Here is a 9,986-nt window from a genome sequence, read left to right as displayed (position 1 = left end):
GCAAGGAACTGAAAGCATCATCTAGTCACTGAGGGCTGAGCCTCCAGCTGATAGCCAGCAAAAAAAAAAAAAAAAAAAAAAAACAGGAAGCTCTCAGTCAAATAGCCAAAAGGAAATGAATGCTGCTAACAACCAGGCAAGTGGGGAAGCAGATCCTTCGCCCATCAAGCCCCGGGTTGAGAACCCATCTCTTGTCAGACCCTAAGCACATGACCCAGAAAAGTTGTACTTGAATTCTTGACACACAAAACTATAAGATAATGTGTGTTTTGTTTTAATCTGCTAAATTTGTGGTTTTACAGAAATAGAAAGCTAATATACCACCAGAACATCCTGGCTGGTTTGGCTCAGTGGATTGAGCGTCGGCCTGCGAGCTAAGTGTCGCTGGTTCGATCTTCCAGTCAGGGCACATCAGAGAAGGAAAACTCTGACTCCAAAAAACCTCCGCTGCCTTGCGGCATACCTCTTCAGGGGAAAGGCTAAGGGAGTAAACCCCGACAGAAAATCCGGAGCCGGAGTCCCTAAGGCGGTTTGACGTTGTAGTCAACACCGGCAACTCCTGCGGCGCACCTGAAGCCAAGCTGTATTGACTCCGTCTTTCCCTTGGACCCTTCAGCTGCGAAGAGAGGGGGGGTCTGCTGCATGGGCAACAGCAGACCCTCCATATCACCCTGCCCAGGCTCTGTAGCTTCAGCTTCACTGGAGAGGACACTCCAGCGTCATCGCAAGATGTCGATTCAACACGGGAGGAGACAGATACCGTGTCACTCCCGAGTCGGACTGCACAGCCATTCTCGGCGGTGCAGATAGACTCTTAAGAAGCTACACCATCGTCTCTCGAGACGGACGGCTGCCGATACGATACCACCAGAAATAGTTTAAAATCTGTTCAATCAATCAATGACAATTTACCTCAGTGGACCCTTTCACAAACCAAGCAATCATGGTCTGCCCCTCTCTTCTTGTATAGATGCTGATATAAAAGAAAAAAAATTCAGAGATTTCCAGTCAAGATGGCAGCATAGGTAAATATAGCTCACCTTGCAAAACCACATCAAAATTACAACTAAATTTTAGAGTAACCATCACTCAGAACCATCAGAAATAGAGTTGAGTGGAAGTCTGACAATTACAGAATTAAAGAAATCACATCCATCCAGACTGGTAGAAGGGGCAAAGACGTGGAACAGGCTGGTCCCACATCCATGTGTGGTGGATAAAATTTTGGGAGGGATATCTTGGGAGCAAGGAGTCCCAACCCCACACCAGGCCCCCAGCCCAGGGTTCCGGTGCCAAGAAGATAAGTCCCCATAACTTCTGGCTGAAAAAAACAGCAGGGATTGAGTCAGCAGAAGAAATTTCTGGTGTTCAAGTAGTTCCTCTTAATAATTCACACACAAACTTACTCAGACTCACCCTCTCTGAGATCTAAGACATCAGGGTAGCAGCTCAAAAAGCATTAGTGGCATACAGGGAGAAGCTGAAGTGTCTGGCATCAAGGCGAGAGCTTAGGGACAGCTTTCTCCCAGACAGAAAGGTGGGCACAGGCTCTTGTCCATTTTCTAAACCATGCCCCCACAGAGCCACAGAGCCAGCAGGCAGGTGCCATATCTGAGACTCCATCAACACTCTTTGCTAACACTCTTTGCTCCCCACTCCAGAAATCCTCAGAGGCTCTATCCCACCCAACTTACAGCTGTTAACAGTGGCTTTTTCATATGAATGACTGGTCTTGGCTCATGCCTAAATCCTTTCAAACAAGCAACATCTGGCCTCAGTGAGCACGCAGCCCGCCCCAGGCATGGCACTAGCAGCAGCCAGCCTAGATTCACAGCTTGGCTTTGCCTGGGAATCTCCAAGCTCGGCACAAGTAGCAGCCATCTCAGATTACTTTAGGGCTCAGGCAGAGTGGCTCCAGGAAAAACACAGGTAGGGCTGACCTTGGCTTTCATCACTGGGAAACACCAGGGTCTGCACACCCAGTGGACAGCTACAGACCACAATGGAGCAACACCACCATGCCTGTGCCCAGCTGATCCTCCACGGATGGCGGAGGTTGGTGGTCAGTGGTCACAGACAATCCTTGCAGCTGACTGGCCTGGGTACATCCCTTCTATTGACCTGCTAAAAGCAACCAAAGCTCAACTACAAGAGGAGAGCGTACTCAGCCCACATGAAGGGTGTACCTCAAATACCCAGCTTGGGTGATAGGGGAGGCTCTTCCACTGGACCCTACAGAACACCTACTACATTAGGCCACACTACCAAGACACAGAGTCAAAGTAGCTCTACCTAATACATAGAAACAAACACAGGGAGGTTGCCAAAATGAGGAGACAAAGAAGCATGGCCCAAATGAAAGAACAGATCAAAACTCCAGAAAAAGAGCTAAACAAAATGGAGATAAGCGATCTATCAGCTGCAGAGTTCAAGACACTGGTTATAAGGATGTTCAAGGAACTTAGTGAGGACCTCAACAGCATAAAATAGATCCAGTCAGAAATGAAGGATACACTAATTAAAGGGAAGAACAATTTACAAGGAAACAACAGTAGATTGGATGAAGCTGAGAATCAAGTCAACAATTCGGAACATAAGAAAGCAAAAACACAATCCATCAGAACAACAAGAAGGAAAAAAGAATCCAAAAAAGTGAAGATAGCGTAAGCAGCCTCTGGGACAATTTTGAACATTCCAACACTTGCATCATAGAGATGCTAGAAGGAGAAGAGAAAGAGGAAGAAATTGGAAATCTATTTGAAAAAATAATGAAAGAAAACTTCCCTGATTTGCTGAAGGAAATAGACATGCAAGTGCAGGAAGCACAGAGAGTTTCAAACAAGATGGATGCAAAGAGACCCACTTCAAAACACATCATAATTAAAAAGCCAAAGGTTAAAGATAAAGAGAGAATCTTAAAAGCTTAGTTACCTGCAGGGGAGTTCCCATAAGATTGTCAGCTGATTTCGCAAAGGAAACTTCGCAGGCTAGAAGGGATTGGCAAGAAATATTCAAAGTCATGAAAAGCAGGGACTTGCAGCGAAGATTGCTCTACCAAGCAAAAGATATCATTTAGAATGGAAGGGCAGATAAAGAGCTTCCAGACAAGACAAAACTAAAGGATTCATCATCACCAAACCATTATTATATGAAATGTTAAAGGGACTTACTTAAGAAAAAGAAGATCAAAACTATGAACAATAAAATGGCAAAAAATACATATCAATCAACAATTGAATCTAAAAAACAAACTAAGCAAAAGAGAATAGAGACAGAATCATGGATACGGAGAGTATTTTGATGGTTGTCAGATTGGAGGGGCGGTGGAGGAATGGGTGAAGAGATGCAGGGATTAAGAAGTACCAATAGGAAGTTACAGAATAGCCGTGGGGATTTAAGTACAGTATAGGAAATGGAGTAGCCAAAGAACTTATATGCATGACCCATGGACATGAACAATGGTGGGGGAATTGCCTGAGGGAGTGGGGGGTGCTTGGTGGAGGGAGGCAAAGGGGGAAAATTGGGACAACTGTAATAGCTAAGCAATACAATATAATTTTTAACTTATTTAACGTTGCCTAGACAAAGATTCCGAATCAAATTAATTATTACATGGTAATTGCTTTCACAAAGATAATCTTATTTTTAAAATAAAATATATTTTAAAATAGAATAAATTTTAAAAAATCCATTTTTGTATCCCAGAGTTTTCATGCTATGACCTTTGACCAAGATTAATGTCATTAGCAAAGCATACCAAAGCCTTCTAGTTGATTATGCATTCCTTAAAATGTAGCCATACTTTTGTTAATGAGAGCTGAAATGTCATGTCAAAATGGTCATAGTATCAGCTATAAACCATCTTTCACAAGACTGCCAGGAGACATGGTCCCTGGCCTGTACTGCATTCTTTGTCTTACCAATCATTAGTACTTGAGGTTTTTTTTTTTTTTTTTAAGTGCTCTACCAGGGGTCTGTTAGCTGAGAATTATTTGCATAGAACTGCTGGGTCATCTGTCTGCTCAGCCCCTACATTCCTGTAAGTAAACTACCCTATAATAACTTCTTTTATATTCTATGGAGTTGCCTGTTTCGTTTGTTGTTCTTATGATACCTTCTTGTTAAGGTGGCCATTACACCTTTGCCCCACCATCAGATACTTCTGAAAGTCGGTCATTCAGGCTCTGGCCAGGTAGTACAATTGATTAGGGCACTGTCCCAATATGCCAATGTTGTGGGTTTGATCCCTGGTCAGGACACATACTGAGTTGGCCAAAGAGTCCATTCAGTTTTTTAAAGGCACATTTTTCATTTTCACCAATAACTTTATTGATTTGGTTATTTTGAGTATGTTGGCTATCTCCCACTATTGACTTCCAGTGGGTAGAGGCCAAAGTTGCTGCTAAACATCTTCTAATGCATAAGACAGCCCCACAGCAAAGAATTATTTGACCAAAATGGCGAGGGTATCAAGGAACTTCGCAAATCACTTTTGACATGTTTGATCAGTCACAGCACCTTCTCCATACACTGCACAAATCTTTTCTCGCATTCCAATTGTGTTTTTACCTTTCTTGAAATAATAAAGTATAATATGCCAAAAATGCTGCATATTTTCTCCCATCTTCAATATTAAAATTCACCAATTTTGATAAGTTTTTCTTTAATGCATGCTGATATGACAGCTGTCACAATACGATCTAACAAAATTATTTCGAATGAAGTTAAAAACAACAAAACACTACTAGAGCTAACATACGAAAAAAACCAAATGAACTTTGTGGCCAACCCAATACATGTATCGACCAATGAATGCATAAATAAGTGGAACAACAAATCAATGTTTCTCTTTCTCTCCTTTCCTCTCACTCTAAAATCAATAAATTTAAAATTTTTAAGTCACTCATTCATGGACAGATTTATGTTCCATAGGGAATGGATGGAGTCATAGGCATGAGAGTCTATAAAACCCATTCCAAGCTGGCCCTTGAGGGTTAATGGTTGAGGTCTGTTAGACTGGAGACTGGCTAATGTTCCCACATGTAGTGGATCCCTACATCCAAGTTTTTCTGCTAGTTGACTAACTAATTATGAATTATTGTTACTTTCTTCCTCTCATATGTAACCTTTCCTCAAAGAAGGAGAATCCCACGATCGTGTTTCAAGAATTCAAGGAGTATCCATGGCCAGAACAGAACTTTTGGACATGCCAAAACTAAATCTTGATTCAATATTGTTTGTTGATTGACCTCTTAGTAAATATAAAAAGTGACAGTACCAGGCTTAACATAGGGAGTCCAGTCACTCTTGTAAAATCCAATTTCATACCAGCAGTCAAATTGTTCAAATGATTGAACTATGACCCTTTCTAGGGCATATCAAATTTCTCAAATAAAGAAGTAGATATATAATCTAATAGCTGGTATCTTTTAAGATAATTAACTTCTTTAAAATCCAATTTTAAAAAGTTGTATTTTTAACCTCTTCAGAAACTCTTTAAAAGTAAAAACAAATGTAAATTACCCGATGTCCTGATACCACCTAAAATAATTGTTGGTTCTAAAGGTAGAGAGTTACAGTACCATACTATAGAAGCTAGTACATACTATAAACAGAATTTAAAGATTATTATGTTAAACAGGCTACTGTGATTGAAAGTTTGTATACAAAGACCTCACATAAAGCAACAAAAATAACAAATTCATGAAGAAGTTAAAGGATTCAATCATAAATACACAAATTCTGGCCATCTAAAACCTGAAAAGACACACGAGAAGCAACTGAGTTTAAGACTCATAAAGATAAGATTTTTCAAAACCACCATTGTTACCTGACCAGACTGCAAATGGACACTAGATAAAGTTTCAATGAAACACCTCATTCCAGGAAGTACAACATGACCACAATAAAAAAAAAAAGCAAGATTTTTTTCTAAGATATGACGATGTGGTCAGTTCATGCCTTATCTATAATTAATCTGCAAAATTTGTAAAGGTGTGATTCCAACTATATGACATTACGGAAAAGGCAAAACTATAGATACAGTAAAAAGATCAGTAGAGCCCTGGCCGGTGTGGCTCACTGTATTGAGTGCTGGCCCATGGACAAAAAGTTGCTGGTTTGATTCCCAGTCAGCGCACATGTCTGGGTTGCAGGCCAGGTCCCCAGTGGGTGGCATGCAAGAGGCAACCGATCAATGTTTCTCTCCCTCTCTCTCTCTCTCTCCCCCGTCTCTCTAAATATAAATAAATGAAATGTTTTTTTTTTTTTTTTTTAAGATCAGTAGTCGCCAGGGGTTGGGGAAGTAGATGAGAAGATAGAACATAGAGATTGTAGAGAATTGATATCATTTTTTTTCCATATATGTTTGGTAGAATTCACCAATGAAACCATCTGGGCCTGATGCTTTCTGTTTTGGGGGTTATTAATTATTGATTCAGCTACTCCAATAGATATAGACTTACTCAGATTATCTTTGTGTGACTTTTGTTAGATTGTGTTGTCAAGGAATTGGTCCATTTTATTTAGGTTATGAAGCTTGTGGGCATGGTTATTTATAGTATTCCTTTATTATCCTTTTAATGTCCATGGATTGGTAGTAGATGGCCCTATTTCATTTATGATATTAGCGATTTTGTCTTCTCGCTTAGAAAAAAAAGAAAAGCCAGGTTAGCCAAGGTTAAGGGTTCAATCCCTGGTCAGGGCTCATACAAGAACCAACCAATGAATGCATAAATAAATGGAATAACAAATCAATGTTTCTCTCGCTCTCTTTTTCTCTTTTTTCCCCTCCCTCCTTCCCTCTCTCTCTAAAATCAATAAATAATGAAATAAATTTTAAAAAGGCTAGTGATCTCTGAGGGATGGGAAACAAATTGGATGAGTCCAGTGATGTCTCCAGTGTACTGCCCGAACAAAATTTCATGGGGAAGGAAATTTTAAATAGAACCTGGTGGAGAAGGCAAACCTGGGTGAGGAAGAGACCAGGCTGGGAATCTGGGGAGGTCAAGGAGACTAACAGTCACAGGACAGCGAAGAGAGCTTTACAGAGAGTAACTCTAGACCAGTGGCTCTCGACCTTCCTAATGCCGCAACCCTTTAATACAGTTCCTCATGTTGTGGTGACCCCCAATCATAAAATTATTTTCGTTGCTACTTCATAACTGTAATTTTGCTACTTTTATGAATCATAATGTAAATATCTGATATGCAGGATGTATTTTCATTGTTACAAATTGAACATAATTAAAGCATAGTGATTAATCACAAAAACAACATGTAATTATATATGTGTTTTCCGATGGTCTTCCGCAACCCCTGTGAAAGGATTATTTGACCCCTAAAGGGGTCGGGACCCACAGGTTGAGAGCAGCTGCTCTAGACATTCGCAGAGTGATGCCCTTTAACCTTCAACGGAGTCCCAGTAAGGGCACTCACATGAGAACACTGCTAGAGGCTAGTGAAAGAAACACCTGGAATGATTAGAGGAAACAATGTTTGTTGTTCCCTCCCACAGGGCTGACACTATCTCCTGTTCCCCTCAGCCAGAGTAAAAAATTTAATAATTCACAGGACACTGAGCATAGTACTCAGAAGGGTTTTAGTGACGCAAAATTAGCTCTGGACTAAATGCTGCTCTGGTTTCACCCAACAAGTCAAAAGACCCAAAGGCTCAAACCAACAAAGGTTATAGCATGCAATCATATATATTTGGGAACTTTTGTTTTTATTTTGAAATGGTAGCTTTATTTTTACAAGTTAATTAAAATACAAAATTTTGAATAAACTAAGGTTTTTTAGTAATCAGATGATAGGTGTTATCATGGATATCCAAGGATGAAATTGAAATGCAAGGCTGTGTTGTGACTAGGACTCTTAAATCAGCATCTGAAACCACTGCCCCTGTTGTTCATGATGGTGCAGGGTCAAGTCAAAAAGGAGAACTTGATTAGTTTAACTCAGTATGAGACTATATTCCCCTTTGGCAATATTCTCCTAGTACAATCAGGGTCACAAGACACAAATGCCCAAACTATCCGTGAAGTCAGATGAATGTAGGAGGCAATGACTGACGTCTCTATGAGGATCAAGACCAGAACCTGTTTGTTGTTAAAGGCTGAATATTGGTGATAGTTAAAACCTTGAGAGGGGTGAGATCAACCAGGGAGAAGGGCCAAGGACAGACTTGACATTACACAAGATGACAGTGAGAACAAGAGGAGAAACAAAAGAATTACAAAGAATCCAGATATTTTATTTTAGAGGGTTTAAAGAAGGTGAAGTAATCAATAATGCTAATGGAGAGTTTTTATAAGAGACAGTCTGAAAGACATCCAATGGACTTGGAAATATGAAGGCCATTGCTGACGTTATTAACAGAAGTACCAATAGTGTGGTGGGGTCAGACGCCAAACTGCAATGAATTACAATGAATGGGGAAATAAGATAGAGACACAAGTGCCCATTACATTATTTTACCAAGAAGTCTAATTGAAAAGAGAAAGAAATAAATTAAAAGAAAAATTAGCAGGGAACGTGGAATCAGTGCGGGATTTATACATTTCTTGTGGGATAAAAGTCTCGAGTATATATATCAGCTGAGGCGAAGAAAGCCAGTAGAGAGGATGTGTTGAAGATGTAGGAGGAAAATGATGGAAGAAACAAAATCTGTGGGAGACATGAGGTAACAGGAGTTAAGGGTATAGGTGGAGGGGTCCATTAAAAAATATATATTATTTAAAGCAGTCAGTTACAACATTTTCTTTCTTTCTTTATTTTTTTTGTTAAAGTACATTTTAGTGATTATGTTGTTACAGTAGTTCCAAATTTTTTCCCCTTTGCTCCCCTCTGCCCAGTACCCCCCTTGCCTCCAGCCGTCCCAGCCCCCTTAGTTCACTTCCATGAGTCGTGCATATAAGTTCTTTGGCTTCACCCTTTCCTATATTATTCTTAACTTCCCCCTGTCTACTCTGTACCAATCGATTATGCTTCTTACTCCCTGCACCATTTCCCCATTTCTCCCCCTCCCCCTTCCCAGCTGATAACCCTCCAAATGATCCCCATACCTATGATTCTGTTCCTATTCTGGTTTGCTTAGTTAGATTTTGTTTTTATTTTTTAGATTCAGTTGTTGGTAGTTGTGAGTTTGTTGTCATTTTAGAGTTCATAGTTTTGATCTTTTTTTTCTTAAGTAAGTCCCTTTGACATTTCATATAATAATGGCTTGGCGATGACGAACTCCTTTAGCTTTACCTTGTCTGGGAAGCACTTCATCTGCCCTTCCATTCCAAATGATGGCCTTGCTGGATAGAGTAATCTAGGTTGTAGATTGCTTGCCGTCCCTTCCTGCCTGCAGAGTGTCCTCTGAGAAATCAGCTGATAGTCCTATAGGCAAACCCCTGCAGGCAACTCTCTGCCTCTCTCTTGCTGCCCCCAGGACTCTGTCTTTATCTTTCACCTTTAGTATCACAATTATGATGCATCCTGGTATGGTGCCCTCTGGGTCCAGCTCGCCCAGGACCCTGGGTGCTTCCCAGACCTGTGTGTTCATCTCCTTCACAAAATTTGGGAAGGTTTCCTCATTTTTTTCAATTCTTGCTTCCTTATTCTGCACTAGTTGACTGTTTTTTTCTTCCTTATGTTCCAAATCATTGATTTGGATCCCCGTTTCCTTCCCTTCACCATTGGTTTTGTGTAGGTTTTCCTTCATTTCACTTAGCATAACCTTCACTTGTTCTCTTATGTGTTTGTCATATTCGAGCATATCTGTCAAGCCTGTGAGCATCTTTATCACCAGTGTTTTGAATTCTGCATCTGTTAGGTTGTCTATCTCCTCATCTGTTAGGTTGGCTAACTCCTCGTCACTTAGTTCTCCCACTGGAACCTTAATCTGTTCCCCCTTTTGGGCCATACTTCTCTGTCTCCTCATTCTGACAGCCTCCTGTGTTTGTTTGCCTCTGTGTCCCAGGTAGAGCTGTCACTCCTGT

The sequence above is a fragment of the Furipterus horrens genome, unplaced genomic scaffold (assembly GCF_987537825.1).
Source record: "Furipterus horrens unplaced genomic scaffold, mFurHor1.1.pri manual_scaffold_5, whole genome shotgun sequence".
NCBI classification, from domain to species: domain Eukaryota; kingdom Metazoa; phylum Chordata; class Mammalia; order Chiroptera; family Furipteridae; genus Furipterus; species Furipterus horrens.
Note: the sequence above shows the minus strand (reverse complement) of the source record.